Raw genomic sequence first — 21,079 nt, forward strand, 5'->3', positions numbered from 1 at the left:
CAGAGTAAAGTACACAAATCCTAAAAACAAAATCCTAAAAAAAGATTTCCCTCTGAATTTTAACACACTTACTCGCAAAATGGGACCTATCTGCTACTACTTAATTTCTTTTTTCCTTTTGATGACCATGCAAGAGTGTGAGCAAAATCTTCATACAATAGCCATGATGTAGATTTTGTGGGTGTACCTGCATGGTAATTTAAAACAAATATATGTGTCCTGCATTCTTAGAAACAATCGCCCGTTTCAATTTAACTCAACTATACTTACTTAACAGAAACCGCAGTGTATATTGTATTTAAACAAACTACAAAGATCCTTTAGTGAGTAATTGTGGCCCAAAAGAGGACCATGTTTGTTTGTTTTGTAATAGTTGTATTGTTTTGTTTTTCCTTTTTTGGCAGGGAAAACAACTCCTGTCATAAACTTTCTTTAGCCTTTTACACCATCAGGCTTAAAGAACTATGTACAAACAAATCAAAGAGTTGAAACAAAGAGAATCCTGATGTTCTAAGGTCGAAAACAATCTGAAACACTGTTGCCAAAACAAAAGAACCTGGTGACAATTCCCAGGGTAGGTAGATGTATTTTGAAGGGCACAATCTATAATAAGTCTGCAGGATCTTGCGCCCCAATTTTTGTTTTAGTCAACGCCTCCACTGTAGCCTCGCCTCCATTCAACTAGTCAGACCAGGCGTTAAGGAAGGGACCCACTAAGGGACCTCGTAGTAGGGCGGTAAGGGATTACCGGCACCGGTATCCCTTACTGCCCTACTCGTAATGAGGCCCAGTGGCAGACAACTCTAAAGGGAGAGGAAGAGGGCCTTGTCAGCAATTAACCACATGCTGCAGCAAGCGAACCTCTGGAAAATAACCACCGGGCACCTTTCGGAAACCTGGGTATCGAAATATCTCCACACTGAAGACTGAGTTCCTAACGTACAAGCCTGACATGTGGGTTCTCATAGAAAAAGGAGTACCTCATTAGTTGACATATCTTCACTGTCCAAGCACCTCCACAGACAGCACAAGCGGGTAGTTCAAAATTCAGAAGACAAAGAACACAGCATGAAGAGCACCAACAATAAGCAGATGAAGAGGAACAACACATACAACTTGGTGATGACGCTCCATATTCAAAAGGCTGCAAAAAGGATTTCTGCAGGAGGACACCTGTTTGTAATTGACAAGATGCAAACAAGTATAGTTGCAATGGATATAAAACATGTGCCAGAATTTTGGAGAGCTGTTCAATAGTATAAGGACACATGTCGGGCAGTTTATTTTTTTTAGTATCCCATTTTTGTTCAGTGCCCTATAACTTAGACATGTTCATATTGTGTTACAAAGTTACAGTAGAACTATTAATCTTTATCACGGTTTCAACAAATATAAACATTTTAAAAATACTTTTCTAAGGCCAACCAATAATAATTGATAAGAGCTTTCATCTACATTTTAGATAACATATTAAACCATTAACCATGTCAGGTAAGCATCTGTGTGCAAATCTATCGAACGCCACAAGCAAACATATCCTGCTGATTTTGTGTGCGTGCGTTGCTTGTCATTACTTAAAGTTTTTCAAAATCTGTTTTTCAAGATGGAAAAAATAGTACAGACAAAGTGACATTTGCCTCCAGGTATTTGAAAGACACTGCTTCTGTTTTGTTCCATGGTGTAGATCCGAAAAGCAAATTAAAATTATATTTCGGCTGGGGATAACTAAGAACAATTATAATCTTTATTTTGATCCTCATATTTCATACAAATGTTTGTTCTGACTAATGGTGTTCCTTAATACTTTATACGATGTAGCTTTTAAAGTATAAAGTATAAACTTTCAGCCATGGGCAAGAACATCTATTAGGATTTTAAATAAACCCCCCATGCACGTTGATAAATACCTGTATGGATTTTTTTTGTTACATTACATATAATATGTATATACATTGCGCTCTATTTAGTTATGTTTTATTTATATTTTTCAAACTGATGTATATGCCGTCTCTCCTCCAAGCCCAACCTGTGATTTGTCAATTGTGTGATTGCATATTAAGTCCTGAAACATGAGTACCTACGTATGTAGAACAACTATACAAGCAACTCCATATACAACACAAGAGAGCTGTTTAAAAATTCAGAAGAGCATGAACTCAGCATGAAGAGGACCTCCAGCACACAGATGAGGACAAGCATCACCTGCAACCTGGTGATGATGTCCCAGTTTCAACTGTCCCGAGGTCTGAAAATAGCGACACCTGCTGGAGGGCACCCATTTGAAATGCACCAGATGCAAAAATAAATCATTTCAATGGGTGATAGTCATAAACAAAGGTAAACAAAAACATCAATTACAACATTGAAAAAAGAATACATCGTGTGTGTTACTCTGTAACCTACTTTGCATTGAAACTTCCAAACCATATGGCACTGGACATAGTAGGGGCACCTAAAAATAATGTCTTTTGACCAGCGAGGACACAAGTGTAACACATTCTTCGACTGACTTTCTTCAAATATACATCACGACATATTTAAAAATGGTCAACAGCAATCACACTCCTTTACGCATGCAAATTCACTTTCCCCTTTAAAGTACAAACAAGTACAGATATTTGTGTCATTATCAGTTGATGCCAATATAACCTTTAAGGTCGTGCTATGTCAACACAATTGTCACGCCCACTACGTGAAAGGTGCGCGCTGGCGGCTCCAGCGTCCCCACCCAAGCAGCCACGCACTGGAACGCACTGCCACCTCATCTCAGACTGATTGAGTCACACATAGCCTTTCGCAAGGCTATCAAAACTAGGCTCTTTGCCTAAAATGCCTCCCAAAATGAATCTCCTTAAGCATTATTCCTGTACCTGCATGCCATTGTATATCTATCTGTAACTATGAGACCTATGGTCACCCGCTTTGTTAATCACAAGTCCTCTCACCTTCTGTAACAGCGCCTCGATGCCTTATGGCTGCAAGTGCGCTTAACAAATGTAAATATATAAATTAAAAAAAAAAAAGAAATAAAAATAACAGGGCTAACAACTTAACATCCTGTGCAAAACTGATATTTCTTAAAATGTAACACTTATATTTAAACCTTATTCTCCAAAATGTTAACCTTACACACAATTTGAATATGACATTATCCCTTGTTGTTTTGCCCTTCTGCTTGATATTCTCTGTATCGAATCACTGACACATGATGCGTTGCTAGGGGGGGCTAAGGGGGCTACAGCCCCTGATCTTTTGGTTGTAGCCCCGGATAGAATCTCAGGAGCTACAATCGAAAGGCTAGCTAGCCCCCAGTCCCAACAGTTCCGACATCAGCTTAGCCCCGGGTCTTTTCCAGACCTAGCAACTCCCCTGGATACAGCAAACACCTCTTAATTTCAGCCCACCTAATTATTCCTTCCATACTTCGTATGCAATGCATAACATGAAATATTGCCTAAGGGTAAGCTTTTGCAATGTTCATTGAACACTGTAGATATGAATGAAACGTGTGTATGGACATGTTAAAAATAAGGCAAACACTGTTTAAATATATTCACCGTACTAAGGAAAAAAGACATGGCGAGTCTTTGCAAATCAGCCACACATGTTCAGTAAAATATTGCGAACTCTTTAAAATACTGGGAGTGCACTGTCGGTCCCAATAAGACATGTCTTTATCATTGCAATACATGACAAGGTGTGTTTAAATCATTAACCCAGCAATGACTGAAAAGTAAACTAAGAGCCATTACAAATAAAGCTCCTCTACCAAACCAATAAAATCCATAAAAACTCTACAAAAAGTAAAACTGTAAAACAATACTTGCATGTTTGGATGTTGGTTTGGTTTTTCGACATCTTTTGAAAAAAACAGCAGTCTGAAAACGTTTCTTTTTGAAGCCTTTTCTTTTTCTTTATAAGTGTGCTCTCTACTCAGGTGCTGAACAGCATGTGCACGTTTGGTCTGCAGTGCAGGTGTCAGATCACTAGAACAAGACATCAGATGATTGCTGGCAGCCTCTGTCTTTGAAATCATCCACTAAGGGAAAGATGTAATGAACATGAGATCTGTGGATATTCGCTGCAATTCTCGGCATCCGCGATCCAGTTGCAGTCAGGAACCGAGATTCCTGAAAGCCAAATGTCACTGTTTTGCAAAAATAAAGACCATTTCACATCTCTCTAAAGCCCTGCATCCACCGTAGGGTCAGGACAAGCCTCAGAAGACTTGGGATTTGGATTGTTTGCCCGGAACTGAAAGGTTTGCGGCTGAAAAGACTGTAGCTAACTTGACTGTTACAGTCACACAACCCAAAGTAAATGCCTCCCCAAACATACCCCACAAACACCCCACCCCCTTACTTACCTTTTGCTTTTGGCGGCATACCTCATAGTGTGCCGCTGACTCTCTCCAACACCGGTTCTCTTCACTTACGTGCTTGGAAACTGGCGCTGTAGGGTCCTTTCCTTTTTTTTCTTTTTTACTTTTTTCCCCTATGCGGAGGACACCCTGCCACCCCAATGCGAAAATGCTAAACATGCAGCGTGGGGGATACCCCGCAACACCTGCTCCTCATGTTCAGTATTTTTCGGTTTCTCAATGATATTTCCAAAAAAGACTGTATCTATTTGTACGAATGGTACAGGCCTTTTTTGGTCTTATGTACCATTCGTACAAACGGATATGGTCTTTTTGGATGTTTCAGAAGACTCCTACATTGCCTATTTGAAAATAAAAAATCAGCACAGATTTTGACACTGGATCCTCAATTACAATTAATTATTTAATTTTTGGCTATTGAAGCGTTAAACGTCTACATTTCAGATCCACACATTGATCTGCCAAAATATATGGAAGTAAATATGTTCAATGTTGTCTGCTTTAAAAAAGAAATGCTACACAGATTTCTACCAAACCAAGCAAATCACTCAAGGAAACACTTGTGTACGAGCGCGCTACAAATACAATACCATATCATATCATAAGGTGGCCCAGGTGCCAGCTCTATGTGAAGCTTTGGGGCAAACACTTCTAGGGTTGTACTCTGTTGGTGAGAGCAAACGTTTTCTGTTGGAGTTTGAATGTGAAACTTTAGGGACCCCATTACGTTCACTTCCTTGGACGGAACTTTACAAAACTGTGGAGAAGTATGTTTTTAGATGCTTTAGTGCCATGCTTCATGCAGATCTGTTGAGTGGCACTGAAGCATCTAAAAATGCCTTTTCCCAGAGAAACACCAACTTTACAGTAACTCCAAAGACACGGGGCCTCATTCCAATAGTGGCAGTCTGGAAACAAGGGTGCCGATAAGCCTACCGGCACCCTTGTTTCCGGACCGCCATATTAGGAGTCGGCCTGCCGGCGCCGCTGTGACCGTCAGGTCTGACACTGCCAGGCGCAGTGGCCACGGTAGGCATCCCGGTCACAGAAGCACTAGCACCATTGACAACGGTGCCTGTGCTTCCGTGTCCCCACTCCCATAGAGTCTTAAGGGACTATATGGAAATGGGGACTTACATTTTACCGGCGCCTGACTTTCCGGGCCGCCGGGGTTGGAGTCTCCCAGTGGCATCAGTGGTACCACCCTCACAACCTCCCCTCAAATGAATATAGGGAAGGAGCGGCCAGCCGCAAACTAGGGCAACCAAGAGATCGCCCAGCAGCCAGTGCGTCAGCAATGCGGAATAGCCGGGGGAGCAGAGGGGATGGGGCAGGGTGGCGACTTGGTGGCGGACAAGGAGTTCCAGAAAAGCTACAATAGTTTGTGGCATGAGAGGGTGAAGTGGGAGCCCGCCATTTTGCGGAAAGCATGATAATGTAACGACGGGCCACGGTAAGTTGACCTGTGAAAACATATCGCCCCAACTGCACCTAGAATTGCACGGCACTTCCTTCTCCGTTTTTCAGTTCTGGTGTTTCAATCCAATCACCTACCTAAGTCAAATTTAATAAGTTACTCTTGGCTCAACAGCTCATGTTTTACTAATAATGAGGTGCCATGGAAACACGGCATGGACCCCAGTTCCCCATTTGAATGCCTTAACAAACCAAACAATGGGCCCCTTTTTTACTGGACCTCATCCGTGATACGTCCTAGAACTAAGTCTGGGACTTTCCGCTCTCCTGCCACATCACTGCATTACCCTAAATGGAGAACTTTCAAACCCACGCCTAGCCTGCGATCGGCGATACGCCACTATACATCCTCCGGAGGAATCGGCCATGAAAACTAGGCTCCGATACCTGATCCGCTTCATGCACACAAGGCTTCCACATTTTAGAACCCCTTATTGACTCTCCTCCCAAACACAGCAGCATGTGTGTGGCCATCCAACGAACCACATTTACTGGCAAATAATGGCCGTATAGGTCAAAGTATACAAAATCCATTTTGATTACAGAAATCCTATTTTTCATTCAACATTGGTCATAGTTGTGTTCCCCTGAAATACCTGGACTTATATGGAATCCACAAAGGCGGTTAGTGCAATTAATCAGACCCCCCTGCTACCCTTCACCTCTATCCCGTTGGTCAATTTCCGAGCCATAGGAGGCGATATTGTTCTAAAATCCCCCATGGCCTGGAAATTGGGTAATATAGGGATGTTGCATCATTCCCCTGTGTGAGTGCTCTGCCGGCAGGGCTTGCAACGTGGCGTTCACTAGCACCACGCTTGGAGCACTGCTGCCAGAGCCACGCCCCTCCTCCCCTGGGCCGCACCTGACAGCCGCTGCCTATGAACCAAAATAACCCTGCTCCTCCTTACCTCACTGAGGTAGGGGGCAGATGGCTCTGCACCCATACTGGATAAAATCTTCACCGGGCCCCATCCAGCAGACACGGCTCCGCTCCTTTATAAGCCCCGCCCCTCCCTCCTCATCATGTTGTGTAAATGGTTTCTGGGGACTAGCTAGTTCCCAGCAACAACGCGGGTCAGATTTCCATTTTTTACCCCCAAGAGACGAGACATATTAGCTTTATAGACCCCGCTCTTACATACCTGGAGTTATGGGCCCATTAACCTTGTTAAACACCCTTGCTGCTTTTGAGCCTAACAGCGTCTTCAGGGTCCATAACTCCCAGTACGGCCCATATGCCGCACTTCCAGACATATATCTAGGGAAGGAGATACCACCATCTATAGCCCAGGCGTGACAGACAGTCTAGCTATGTTGTTGAGTTCCTATACAAGATGAGGTACAATAGCATTTAAATAAAGTTTCCAATGAATACCACCAAAGGAGCAGGCCTTTGTCAGCCATCTTAGACCAGTTTAGCATTGATGCTGGTATCCACTCAGTTGGAGTGGCATATAGAAGGTACCCTCAGTACAAAAGGCTTTAACCGTGGGAATGGTGGCAGATGCCTGTCCATGCCCTCATCACCACTTCCAATTGCCTTCAACCTTCTACAGCTTCTCTGAGTGTGGTCATCCAGGGGGTGTGTAAATCAGAGTGAGTGTATAGAATTGTAAAAGGAGTACATTCCTGTGCACCATAATAGAACATTCACCGTTCATCCAGCATGTTCAATGTGAGTGGAACCAGAAGGTGTGAAGGAGAGGGACACTACAAAGTAGTCCATTTCAGCTTGGCCAAATAACAAAGTTTGTCCTTTGGCAGATTTTACCACAAAGCAGTCTCATTTCCATCTTCAATGGTGCAAAGGGCAGCATTGGGTGAAGGGGCCAATCTGCTGCTTTCCCCAGTTGTGTGGGTCTCATCGGCTACGTCCCTAGGGATGGTCTGTGACCCATACATGCTGAGATAATTTGTAAAGTCCCGGTTCCATCCATACAAATATACTCCTCGCCCCTCAGCAGAGCTCATCCAGCAAGGACTTGCAGTCAGTGGAGCACCCCAACTCCACTGAGTAACATGTAATGGGCACATGGTGGGGAGGAGCAGTAATCCCTGTCTACTACCAGGTTGTACACTCGGGCCCTTTCTTTGATGGGGAACCAGGTGTTTTATTTCCTTATGCAGGTGCCAAGAACACCTAGCACATTCTAGCTCCTGATGGATCATCTGCAAAAAATAGTAGCTCAGTTACTGAAGATGTGTCCCTCTTTGGTAGCACTAAAATCGCCATCCATATAATTCACTTTCAAAATGTGTGAATTACAAAGTCAGTGGGCCTCATTACGGGTCCGGTATCACACCCATGCACTGGCACGCCCCTTGTGTTTTCTTTTATCCCACTTATCACGCTCCACCACCAAATGACCTCACATTACTCTGTCCTGGGCCCCTTACCCCAGCTACTGCCTGTTGCCGCAAACCCCTCCTTAAGGTGGCCGCTGTAACATGACCTTACCAGTTTACCATAAATGCCTGTTTGTAGCAGTCTGGAACTCATCTTACGAACCTCTTCTCTTTACCAATGGGTGGAAGGCTTCTGCAGAAATACATTCGGACCCCAATGCCCTATTTAGGACCTCTAAGTATGGACATTGTCGTGGTTAATGTGAGGGTTCACTTGCGAGCAGCTGACTGGTGGTGAAGGCCACCTCACCACAGATAGGAATGGGGTGAGAGGCGATATGCACACTGAGGTAGGCTGGTTAGGCTGGCACTGCTAGTTTGGCTGACCAGAGGCAAGGTGGACTGTGGATGTTAAGCATTAAGGAGCAGTGTTATTGCCTGGCAATTGCTCCTGCAGGCTTCCAACTCTCCCTGTACAGTCTTGCATTGTTCTCAACTGAGTAGCTTGCCGGTGACACCGATTGTGCATTGTGTGGAGATACAGAAAATACACAGTAACGGATACAGTGGAAGGGGCTCATCAAGAGATGTCAGTGGTGTAGTCGTCTGTCTTTGAGATCGGCGAACCACTCGTCATGCAGAATGAATTTACAGCTAGTATTAATGAATTTATTTATTTGCATTTTTAAAGCGCTCACACAGCCCGCGACCATCGAGGCGCTGTTACAGGAATTGTTTGTTTTTTTAGTTGCGTGATCGTGTTTTTTCTTTTTTGTCTTAGTTGCGTATTTATAACGCGCTTAAATACCCAGAGGTTTCTAATCACGGACCCGGAGATCGAACCTGTGTTGCTTCGTCTCGTCTTGCTTCCAAGGCGAACGCGTTGCCGCTGAGCTGTCCTCCCGGGACGTAGTGATGTGTAGGTTGTCCTGTTGCCGTACATTTGTTACACATTAATTATGGTTCTGTGTGGTTACTTCGGCCACAGCTTGGCTACACCTTGCAGGTTATATTCATTTTTTCTTTTTTTTAATTGGGGGATCCACCTGTTCCTTGCACCACACCCTTCACCCACTCCTACCCCATAGGCACACAAAACACAAATATATATATATATATATATATATATATATATATATTTAAAAAAACAAACAGCTTCTGCAGAAACTATTCAGGCGAGCAGCACTCCACGAACAAGAAAGTGTTTGAATGATTCTAATCATCACGGAAAACCAACAGCAAAACACTGCATCTTCGGTTGTATGAAATATAACAGCCTTTATTTTAGAAATGCAGCAGATAAAAAGTGTTCTCCCAATGCAATATATGCTTTGCCAGACGGCAGCCTGACGCGTTTCACCACTAACCAGTGGCTTGTTCACATATTTTAGAAAGGTCTCTGTACAAAAGTACAAAGAAAGTGGATGGCACTCCAGGAAGAAGTTTGAGGCTAGCAGTCATCTCCAAACATAGAAACAGGAAGCCAGGGTGTTACAGGCACAGAAAGTAGCTTTAATTAATATAATGTCCAGGACAGAGATAGCAACACGAAAAACGACGACGCGTTTCGCGGCAACAAACCACTTGTTTGTTCACGTTGAGAATATATATATATATATATATATATATACATATATATATATATATATATATATATATATATATAGGCTGTGCAACCTACAAAGGTCGACCAAACTGTGGTCGAAGTAAACGTTATCGACTAACCTACTAAATGCCATTAATGATATATATATTTGTATCTATACTTTCAACTTTGTAACAAATGTCCTTTTAATGAGTCCCTTTAATACTCCTATGTTTGGGCGTGGGGGTGCCCTGTTGACATTCACTGGGGGAGTGCTTAGCGAGATAACCCAGTAGAGCAGTCTTGTGACTTCTATCCCTACTGGTTATATTGTAAGCAGAATGTATGGCCTGCGTTATAGAGTGTAGTTGTTCACTGTGTCAATACTCGGCTGCCTGGTGTGTGGCACTGTGCAGGTTCGGTGTAATGCTTCTGCCAGGAGCTCTGTGCTCGGTCGGTGCTCTGCCAGAGCAGACACTGCTGGGCAAAGGGCCACCCATCGCTGAACCTTGTCAAAAAGGAGAGAAAGCATTGTTTTCTGTTACAGCAATAAATGTTGCCAATTTGCTTGAAAGCTTTCAAAATGTGTGCTCGTCCAATGTGTGATGTTGGTAACTATAACAACCTGTGGCGGCTTATTTATTCTCACCAATATTTCAAAACCCGAAGTAGACAAGAATGAGGTTCTGCTGAGAATTCCAGAGTTCAACAAATGAGAAGTGTAAACACCAATTTGCCTGAAACATAAAAAATGGCAAGCAATGTAAAAATACATATCCGGTAATATAAGCATAGGCTACGATAAAGCTATTTGTAGGCTTTTAGAAAATGTTTATAAAACAATCCGCTTTCAGCCTTTGTTTAAATCTATAACGCTAAAACGGTATGCAGTGTTTATATCGAATATTTTATATAGAAAGAACAAGTATCCACTATTTGATATCGAAAAATTGTATAGAAAATGCATTTAGGGGTGGGGTAAAGAGTTAAATATTTTTGGGAAACGGTTGGGGTGGGTTTTAAAGGTGTCAGAAATGGAGTTTTGGAGGGGACCCCCCCCAAAAAAAGAAAGAAAAAAGAGGATTTACTATAACATTTTTCGTTGTAAATGTTACGATATATAATCATTCTTTATATAACATCTCGATATAAAGACATGCAACCCGCTAAAGCTCTTACCCGTTAGGAATTCTCTCTCTTTCTCGTTCTTTCTTTCTGTTGTGGAGGTGGGTCTCCTCCCCCAGTGAAGGGGCCACAGGGTGGGCAGGGCAGGCGGCACCAGCAAGATTTGGGAAATGTGCAGCTGGAGAAAGCAGACGCCGAGAACTGGTTGAGGGTGTGGTGACGCCCCCTCAGCCAGAACAATGAGGGAGCCACGGGGGCCTTGGCAACGGCACCAAAAGGCGCTGTTAAAGAGGACCAGGGGATTGGGGGGCAGCTCTACCACTCCTCCACCGTGACCATGCCAACGCCACAAGGATCTCCTGGACACACTGACCTCCTGCTCTGCCTGCCGCCGCCCGGGCAGTTTTATCGCACTCAAAGGGAACAGGGGACTATTCAGGCACCAGGATCAATCCGGTGCCTCAAGATTTTAGTTCTGTGTTGTTTTTCAGAGATGTATTATGGCACCAGGATATGGGGCTAGGATTTGCTCCTCATGCATTCCGATTCGGGGCGGCCACAACGGCGGCAAGGCATGGGCTGCAAGAGGTGGGGGAACATGAAACTCGGTAGATGGAAGTCCGGGGCCTACAAGGGGTACAAAAGGCTGCACTTGGCCTGCTAGGGGCAGGAGGGTCACAGTAGCAAGGAAAAGGAAAGTATGGGGGTCTAGGGGGAGGGAACAAGATTAATGCTGCTGACTGACAGAATGATGGTTTCTGATTTTACTGTGTATTACGTGTCTTTCTCGTCTATCTATAGAGGGTGCCACTGACGCATGTGTTATGGGTGATAGGTCACTGCTTCGTAAGGTGGATGGAAAGCAGAGTGAGGGATCGGCATAGGGTGCGCGGGGCACATAGTGGCGGCGATACACTGGATTGGAAAGGGGGGCATGAGGATAAGCCAAGTGTGCAGCATCATGGCAGAATACAGGGCGAAACATTGGCTGCCCAAGCAAGATTTGGTGATCCTGTACATGGGGTGGAAGGAACTTCAATTAGCACTGGTCTCTCTGTTCGGTTGGTTGGGCATTGTTTGACCACGGCCAGTGATCGCCTGGTCTCAAATCATCCTGAGGACAAGGTGGGGAGTTCTGGTGTCGGCAATTCCCCTGAACATTTCAGTGAGCAAACTAAACAGTTAACTGGCCCAATTAGCAGAAGGTCGACGGCAGATAGTGGCCAATGTATTGGTGAGAAGGACAGAGAATTATCATCACATTGGAGTGCATTCGTTAGATGAAGGAACAGACTTGCTCTTTGAGAACTTTTTTGGCTGTGATACGCACAGCACTAGCGAGGGGAGTACCCCTGACCGGTTGGCTGAAGGTCCTGAGGCAGGTGGGGGTGGACCATGTGGTCAATGATACGCCGCTCCCGGGGGGAGCCTGAGGCTGGTTAGGTACATGGCGAGGGCACGGTCTGCCTCCCACTGGGGTGGCTTAAGCCCGGCAGGGAGTCTGATGGGAAGTGGACGGAAAAGGGGTGTGGGGCCCGGAGGCAAAAGGTGTTGGACAAGCATAGGGTGCCTCCCAACATAGGAGTATGGCGAGGAGGTCCCCAACAGTGTAGGGGAGACCTCACTGCTGTACAGCACCCATGGGGTGGAGTTAACGGTTCCACCTGCACCGCCTGTCACAAGGATGAACCACTGTAAATATGTTTCTATCAATTTAAGATGTACCTGTTATTATCATGCAGTTTGGTATTTTCAGGGTTACAGGTTATACTTGGATGTGTTGATTCTATTTAGTAATGTTAAAGAATTAAACATGGCCATATAGTTCCAAAAGAAGGTGTCTGTGTTCTTTTCTCCTGTTTGACTGGCACTGCCTCCCTGCTGAGCCCTTGTAGGCGGGTCCCCTGCCCCAGTGGAGGGACCGCTAGGTGCGCAGGGCGGGTGGCGCCGGTAAGACTGGAGGAATGGGTGGCTGCAGTAAGCAGCCGCCGAGAATTGGTTGAGGGTGTGGTGACGCGCCCTCAGCCAGAACAATAGGGGAGCCACAGGGGCCTCTGCAATGGTGACAAAATGCGCTGTTAAAGAGGACCAAGGGAGTGGGGAAAGAGCAGCAGCTCTACCACTCCTCCACCGTGACCATGCCAACACCACAAAGATCTCCTGGACACGCTGACCTCCTGCTCTGCCTGCCGCCGCATAGGATTCTCTGCCGCACTCTGCCGCACTCCAGTTCAAGTTTCCATCCCATCTCACCCTCTTGATCGTTCTTTCTCTTGCTTTTTTCCGCTTGATTGTTCGGTCTCTTATTGTTGTTGGTCTTTCTCACTTTTACAAATGTGTACCTAAATGAGATTGTATCATATTTGTTTTTCTATAGTCACACTGTCGTTTTTTTATGTTTTTGAACAGACTGTCCCCTATTGGCTGCAGGACAAGCCACTGACCTGAGTGTGGAGTGTGGGCCTTCTCCCAACTCACAGCAGAATTTCTAACCAATCGACAGGTCTCTTTAAAAAGATGTAAGTTTCAATTCTCTTTTAAAATGTGACTTTTGTTCCAGATAATTGTGAGGTGACGGTATGCAAAGTATATCTTACTGTGATTCCCCTTAGAAATGTTTGCATTGGGGGGATGTCTGATAGAATCTCGGGAGTCTCTGACAGGGGTGTGTGGAGATGTGAACCTGGGGTACAGCAATCAGAGAAGGCTGTTAACTATAATATGATATGACACAAGTCTTTTATAACGCGCCTGTACAATAGTGTTTCTATATATCTCTTAATCTTGCATCTGATCAATAAGGATGATATTTAGGGCCTAGTTCACAGAAGTGGTTTATAATGGCAAACCCCCATTGGAAAACGCTCTGTGAATTAGGTCCTTAGTGATTTAGAGACTTAATTACATGGATGCACTCTTGGTTTGTCTGAGTTCACATCCTAGTTGTCTTGCGTGCACGCCGGTGCGTGTTTAGGATACATTTACGCCCAGCGTATTTAGATGCACCCGTCTCAACGTTCTATGGTCCCACCATTGGAGTGCGTGCCTGGACTTTGCCTGGATGTGTGTTTCGAAACTCTTTATTTGGCATAGAAACCAATGCAAAAGTTTGGGAAAGTTGCAAAATACACCAAGATCAAATTTTAGGACAGCCCAATTTTGTAAATGGACAAACTGTTAGAGTTTCGAGCAGACCTCATGCATTGTATAATGGAGAAGGCTGGCACAGAATGAAATATAGATAATATAGATTTCTGTAAAGAGTGGTTCTTGCAATAGAAAAAGAATTCTTCTGGAAAATAGTGGTATGTGAAAGTGGGGATCGGTTAGTGCTTTCAGCAAATAGTTCACTTTATAAAACATAATCCCCCCCCATTCCTTCTGCTTTACCTTCTGAGACAACTAGAATGCATGTCACTACTTTGCTGTACCTGCCAACATGCCCCTTTCCATGCCAGAGATGCTAGTGCCTTTCCTTTTCAGTTTGGGCTATTAGGTGGCTCCACATATAAGTTGAAACTATTGCATTAGTGTATAGACCGGGAGAAATGGCATATGAGGAGGGACACGCAGCTTGTAGGTGTTGTTTGGTTATTTGCACACACATTGACTGCCCATGGCCATGCTAATCCCTATGGCCATTCCCACCCCTTTCCTGACCCCGCCCGCACAAAACACCTCCTCATGGGAACTCTTTGAACTCACTTTATTAAAGCCTTACCATCAAACTTTGCATTCAAAGTGCCTACCAGTGTTTTTTAGTTATTGACTTACTTGGATTTGTAAATACGCTACTGGTGTAATAAAAATGTTTGATACAGGTCTGGCTTTAGCCACTCTATTTATAAGCCCCGCCCGTGTCCTTTACTAAAGTCCTGTTAAAAAGAAGCATTAAAAAAGCCAAAAATGTTTCATTGTGTATAAGTATTAGGCCTATGTCCTGCACTGCCATTAGATTTCCATATACCTGCATCGTTTTGCACCTGCTGCCATCAATAGCCAGTTAGTAACACTATGTCAGTGCCAGGCAATTGCCTTTCCCATGCCTACACAAAAGCCCAAACGGTTGCCATTGCCAATGCTTCTAATACGATGCTAGCTGCGTTTGCACTGTGTAAAACCCACACATACAGAGAAACAAAACGCAGAACTGTCATATGCCCATACCCTGGACATCCTGCGACTCTGCACGTGTGTCTTTTTAGTTCTTAGTCCACGACTACCAAATCTGTGCCCCTACTCTGTCCTAATCAGGAGTCCGAGGCGGGCACGCACCAGGCTGCGATAACTAGAAACACAATGCCACCCCACCCCACCCCCCCGCAAGCTAACGCGCGCATGATGGATGCCGCGAGCGTCGTCTGCAGGTGAACGGGGTGCCGCTGCACCTACCCAGGGAATTGCCTACGCGCAGCTGACCTGCGCATAATAATCAAGTCCGCCAGGTTATTGCAACAGTAATTATCTGCCAGGTATTTCCACCGGCACCCACCCGTCAAGTCAAGCAGCAAACGTCAGCCTACACCGGTGCTTTCTGGTAAATGATCATTCCATTACCGAGACTTGAAGGCAGAGGGAGGCGACAGCCGCGCTCCCTTTACACCGCAGTCTGCTTCAGGAAATGCGCGAGTGCACCTCACGTGTGCAGGAGGTTTGTGTAGGCACCGCCCCTACCTGTGTCTGAACCCCAATTGCTTCCGGATCCAGGAAGAAAGCGTGTGTGTAATCACGAGAGTTATGTTTTACACATTTGGTTCAAACGCGTGCTGCAAGAGCTTGCTGTGAAATTGTATTGAGCCCATTGGCTGGCAAGCTTCCCGTGGCATGGCAGCATAGGTACTGGAGGAAATGTGGTGGTTATGTGCAGTGCCACAATGTAAGGCTTTAATTTGATGTCTTTTTTTTTCTTGGATAGGAACCAGCGAGTTAAATATATCCGCCCCCCCCCCCTTGTCCCATTACCTCTTTCTTAATCGATCGTGTTAGTATTTCGTTTTCAACTCAAATCGCCGTATGGGGTGTAGTTCTGTTTCGATAGCTGTTACCAAATGCTATATTTCTGATGATCTCGTCATTTACCCTAGAGATCTTTGCATCAGATGATGGCCCCGATTCACAGAGCATTTTCCGATGGGGGTTGCCATTATAAATCGCTTCTGTGAAGTAGGCCCTATATCTTTTTATAGCAGGTTTTGCTTAAATGTATTGCATATCTTATCTGTTCATGACCTACTGTTACTTTATCCATGTCTATGCTTAAACTTTAATACAAAATATTTTAAAAAAAGAAAAGTTGTCAATCGCCGCCACGTTGGTGTTGTTAATAATAATAATAATTTGGCATTTATATATGCTACAAACCCTCAGGTATCTGAGGGCTGCTTATTATTACCCACGGTGTGTGGTGCTCATTTTATTGACCTAAGAAGGATGAAAGGCTGCCAGGATTCGAACCTGTGTTAGCAGGCTCTGCACAGATGTCAAAGCCAGCGCTCTACTCGCTGTGCCACTGTACCGGGTTATCAAGGTCATTACTATCAAACTTGTTTAGTTCAATCCTAAAACCTTCTTCCATTGATTAAGTCACAGACTAGCCCTTGTCACTTCCCTTTTCTAAATGTCTCATTTTGTGTGGCTCTTAAAACTTGCCTATGGCGAGGGACCCTTTCCCACGCGACACGTTAAATATCAGATTGTTACTTTTCGGTAAATATAGCCAGATCAAAAAGAAAGTGAGTGTTTGAAAGGAATATATAAACAAAAGTCAAACAACTAGCATTTTCCATTGAATAAGGTTTATGCCTTGAATTATTTTTTTTTCCACAAAAAATCATGACCGCTAGTTGGCAAGTTTGAAGAGTCACGTATTGTTTTTTTGAACAATAGAGAATATTTGGAAACGGGTAATGGCAGGTAAATTATTTGAATTCTTCATCAGTATAGCTAAGTTAAATACCATATATATTAATAGGAGGATATTATGATTGGTTAAAGCACACATTAGGATTGAAATATGTATTGAAGTAATCTGAGGCCATTCTCTTTTAGCCCTTGTATATTTATTTATTTATTTATTTATTTTTAGCATGTTTGTAACGCTCAAACACAGGTGTGTCACAACGTTTGTACACAATCAACATATTTAATCAATGAGAGCAAGAATTGCGTAAAGGAGCAATTCATTGTTAATAAGGTGTGTCATTGATCATATTAATTGAAAAGACATGCCTTGACCAGCTTTTTGACGGTGTTCTAGCAACAGTCGTCCCTGATGTGTGGGGGTAGAGTGTTCCAGAGTCTGGGGGTAGTTACAGCAAAGCTAACACCTCCAGCTCTTGACTTTTTTGAAGCGTGGCGTGGCTAGTGAGATACTATTGGCGGACTGGAGGGGATGCAAATACTGTTTCTGGTGGATACTCTTGTTGAGGAAGAGCAGGACTTTATTGTAGATACATCAATATGTCAGTGTCAATGTTTTAAAATCGATACAGGCTTTAATGGGAAGCCACTGAACTTCACGTCTCTCAGCGGAAATGTGGTTAGAACGGTGTAGGCCCAGCACTGCATGCAGGGCTTTATTTTGGAGGAGTTGAAGTGTAGCTGAATTGGTTGCTGAGTTGCCCATGAGGAGTGTGTTACAATAGTCAAGTTTGCTGCTAATAATAGCACTTGCGAGTGTGAGGCAGTTAGTCTGTGACAGGAATTGTCTACTTGTGAGGAATTTGACCATCCAAACGGTGGGTGTGCACTCGCCTAGGCTTTTTTGAAATTTTAAATGAAATTGAATGATGGTAGATCAACCTCTGGAAAAAGTGTCAGGCTAATCTGCACATCTTTTCCTATGCTCACTGCACGACATACACATAGACCTGTGGGCTCTGGGTGGACACAGCCTACTGGTGCAGTGCTCCCTGTCACATTTAGTTGGAATGTGACATGCAGGAGTACATCAAGGCATCTCAAAAGAGGGAGGGCAAAAACTTCCCCCTGCCATGGCCAGCCTAATTAAGTAACAAAGGCTCCATTGATCCGCCCTATCATTTGCTGTCCTGGCAGAATGGTGGCAGAAATTAAACATAATTAGCATACTAATTGAGTATACTTCAAAAAGGCCCACATGGGGGCATAGATGCAGAGGCTAACAAAAGATGGGAAAGCCCCCAACAACCTTTGATATGCACTGTGTCAACCTGAAGCCAGCTCCCGTCCCTCAGTATCAAGGGCAGTGAAGAGTCATGTCTGGTATATGTTTCTATAGTAGGCAACCGCCGCAGGGGCATCCCATTCAGAGGGTAGGAGTTTGTGATTTGATGGAGACAGAAACTCTGTTCTTGCCACAACTTCAAGGGAGACCTGCCTTTAATCAGGAAGATCAGAGAGCTCTATTAACCAGAGAGACCCTTTGATCCACAGCAGACCGGAAGATGGGTGGGACTGAGTAGTACCTGTTTTCACTCCTTTACCATTCCTCTTGCAAAGCACTCTGGTTATGACCTCACGCATAACAGAAGACTGTTGGTGTGGACCCCTCATTGTTTCATTAAGGTAGGCTTAGCCTGCACCAATCACGAGGGCCAATTTGGTTGTAAAAGAGGGTTGAGTCCCTCTTTTGGCAGATGATCTGAAGACTTTGTAGGAAGTATCAAGAACAACTAATTTGGACCCTGGCTGATGGTACAGCCTTACAGATTCTGCCATTGAAGGAAGGCCAGGATTTCCAAGAGGGAAGCAATGTTTAGTAAACAAGAGAGATACTAAATCCAGGGGACCCACCAAACAGGCTCAGAGCCCGTACCCAGCCAGCACACATCGTGCCCTGCTAGGCTCTGCAAGCAAGCGTCCTAGGTGGAAAGTGCCAGAGTGTCTCTGAACCAAACCAAGGACAAGGTTGCTGCCTGCAACACTCTTCTCAGCTTTGGGCCGTCCGCCATAAAGGATGACACAAGCCCAGTGAACAAGCTAGGAGGAGTACACAAAGAAGCATCAACGAGTGTCTGCCTTAAGCACATTTTTGAGCCAGTCAAGCCCCTCGAGCTGCAACCGACTGCACCCCTGACTGTTCTCATGCCGCAGTTGCTCAGGTGGTCCAAGACACCTCGACCAGTGCTTCAGACAACCAACCAGCACTGAGACAACGATTCCTGACCTCGAGCCACCATGTAGGCCAGCCTGCAGCTGTCCATCCAGCCTCACTCCCCAAACTGCCTGCTGCCTTATACCCGCAGCTGTATCCTATCTTGAACTCAGTCGGAGAAGCTGCAAAGTGCCCTGGCAAACGTCCTAGGTGGGAAGTGCCAGAGTGTCTCTGAACCAAACCAAGGACAAGGTTGTTGCCTGCAACACTCTCCTCAGCACCATAAAGGACGACACAAGCCCAGTGAAGAAGCTTGGAGGAGTGCACAGAGAAGCATCAACCAGTGTCTGCCTTAAGCACATTTTTGAGCCAGTCGAGCCCCTCGAGCTGCAACCGACTGCACCCCTGACTGTTGTCATGCCGCAGTTGCTCAGGCCATCCATGACACCTCGACCAGTGCTTCAGACGCACCAACCAGCACTGAGACAATGATTCCTGACCTCGAGCCACCTTGTAGGCCAGTCTGCAGCCATCCATCCAGCCTTGCTCACCAAACTTCCTGCTGCCTGATACCTGCAGCTGTATCCCATCTTGAACTCAGACGGAGAAGGTGCAAAGCGCCCTGAAACAGAGACTACACTGTCGAGCACCAAGAACTTCTAAAAGCACAGGGTACATTGTGGTTCTGCCCCCTGGTCCTTCTCCAACGGCCCCTAGTGACATATTATGACCCATTGCTCCCTTTGTGCTAAAACCAAGTATCCTTGAACTATTCTGATTAATTACTTTACTGACTACCCTTCAGTCAGTATCCAGAGTGCATCCCTTTTCCTTCTTGAAACTGTCCTCTGCAATGTCTTTAAAGGGTGGGTTGTATTTTGTAGTGTGCTAGAACTGTCTGTTGAATAATAATAAAATAGATATTTGTATACAACCTTGACTGGACAATCCCTTTTGTCATTGGGTAATAATTGAATTTTCGCGGTGTTCTAACTAACCAACGATCCACGACCATGCAAAGATAAGCCTGCCGTTCGGTCCACATTACCAAATTTGGACAAGGAGGTTTATAATTGACGTGTGTTTTCAATCTGTTTGGATCTCTTCTGGTGTACTAGAGGTGTGGGGTTGATTGATGGTTTAGAAACAGATAATCATCCCTGGACCACTGGTGCCTCGAAAGTGGATTAGTCAGACACACCATTGCACATCATAGAGATATAAGTGAAATCTGACAAGAGCAGAGCGAGGTCATTTTATTTTAATTTTATTTATTGGAAATTTGTATGACGCCTATACACAAGTGCTTCCAAGTGCAACAAGACAAATGGGGGGGACGAAGACATAGGAAAGGAAAACTACAAAACAACAATAATGATTATAATGGCCTTGTGGCAATCCTACCGTGCACATGCAAGACAAAATTGGTAAGTGAAGGGGAGGGGGCAGAGGGAGAAGTGCAGGAGTTTGGGGGCCCAAAAAAATAAAATAGAGGAAAGACTTACTGAATCGATATGCAAATGCTCAAAGAATATTACTGAACTAACAAGAGAAACATGTAATCGAATATGAATAAATCATATATGCAAAGAAGATAAAGTAACCTGCTGATTAATAAATGTAAATACGCTGAAACGCAAGGTAGATGAGACATATAGAAGCTTGCTGCAGAGCAAAACATAACATATCTAGAGTGGCCATGATGGAAAGATAGATGTCGAACTTGTATTAAAACCATTCAAGCTACTTCAGAGACAGACCACGGCTGCAGAGTCAGGAGATGCTGGAAAAACAGTTTATTGTGAAGAATTAAGAGGAGTCTCTTGATCTGGAATCAAGGATGCTACTTCAAGGAATAATTGCAAGTCACAAGGGGAGTCAAAAGGATAAGCCATGTATGTAAGACATATTTCTCTTAGATTAAGTGAAGGAGAAAACCTCTGCAAGAGCCAAGTATTAGACAATTAAAGATGTGGGAAACCCATGTAAGAAGGAGTGAGCAAGTTTCTAGAGGCCAAGAAGGGTAATGACGCCCAATTCAATTGAATCAAATAGCAGTAAATAGAAGGTCGAAATAGACACATTTGTG

At 44.4% G+C, this 21,079-nt stretch overlaps 1 protein-coding gene across 11 annotated transcripts in view; it reads left to right on the forward strand.

Annotated features, from left to right (window-relative positions):
- The window catches only part of TENM4 (teneurin transmembrane protein 4), a 2,472,585-nt gene that overhangs the window by 836,037 nt on the left and 1,615,469 nt on the right, over positions 1-21,079 (forward strand). For all 11 annotated transcript variants that reach the window (XM_069639906.1, XM_069639908.1, XM_069639907.1 and 8 more), the window contains exon 4: positions 13,326-13,435. The gene's annotated coding sequence lies outside the window, so the exon portion shown is untranslated. The remainder of the gene's footprint in view (positions 1-13,325; positions 13,436-21,079) is intronic.

The sequence above is a fragment of the Ambystoma mexicanum genome, chromosome 7q (genome assembly GCF_040938575.1).
Source record: "Ambystoma mexicanum isolate Mex_15411 chromosome 7q, UKY_AmexF1_1, whole genome shotgun sequence".
NCBI classification, from domain to species: domain Eukaryota; kingdom Metazoa; phylum Chordata; class Amphibia; order Caudata; family Ambystomatidae; genus Ambystoma; species Ambystoma mexicanum.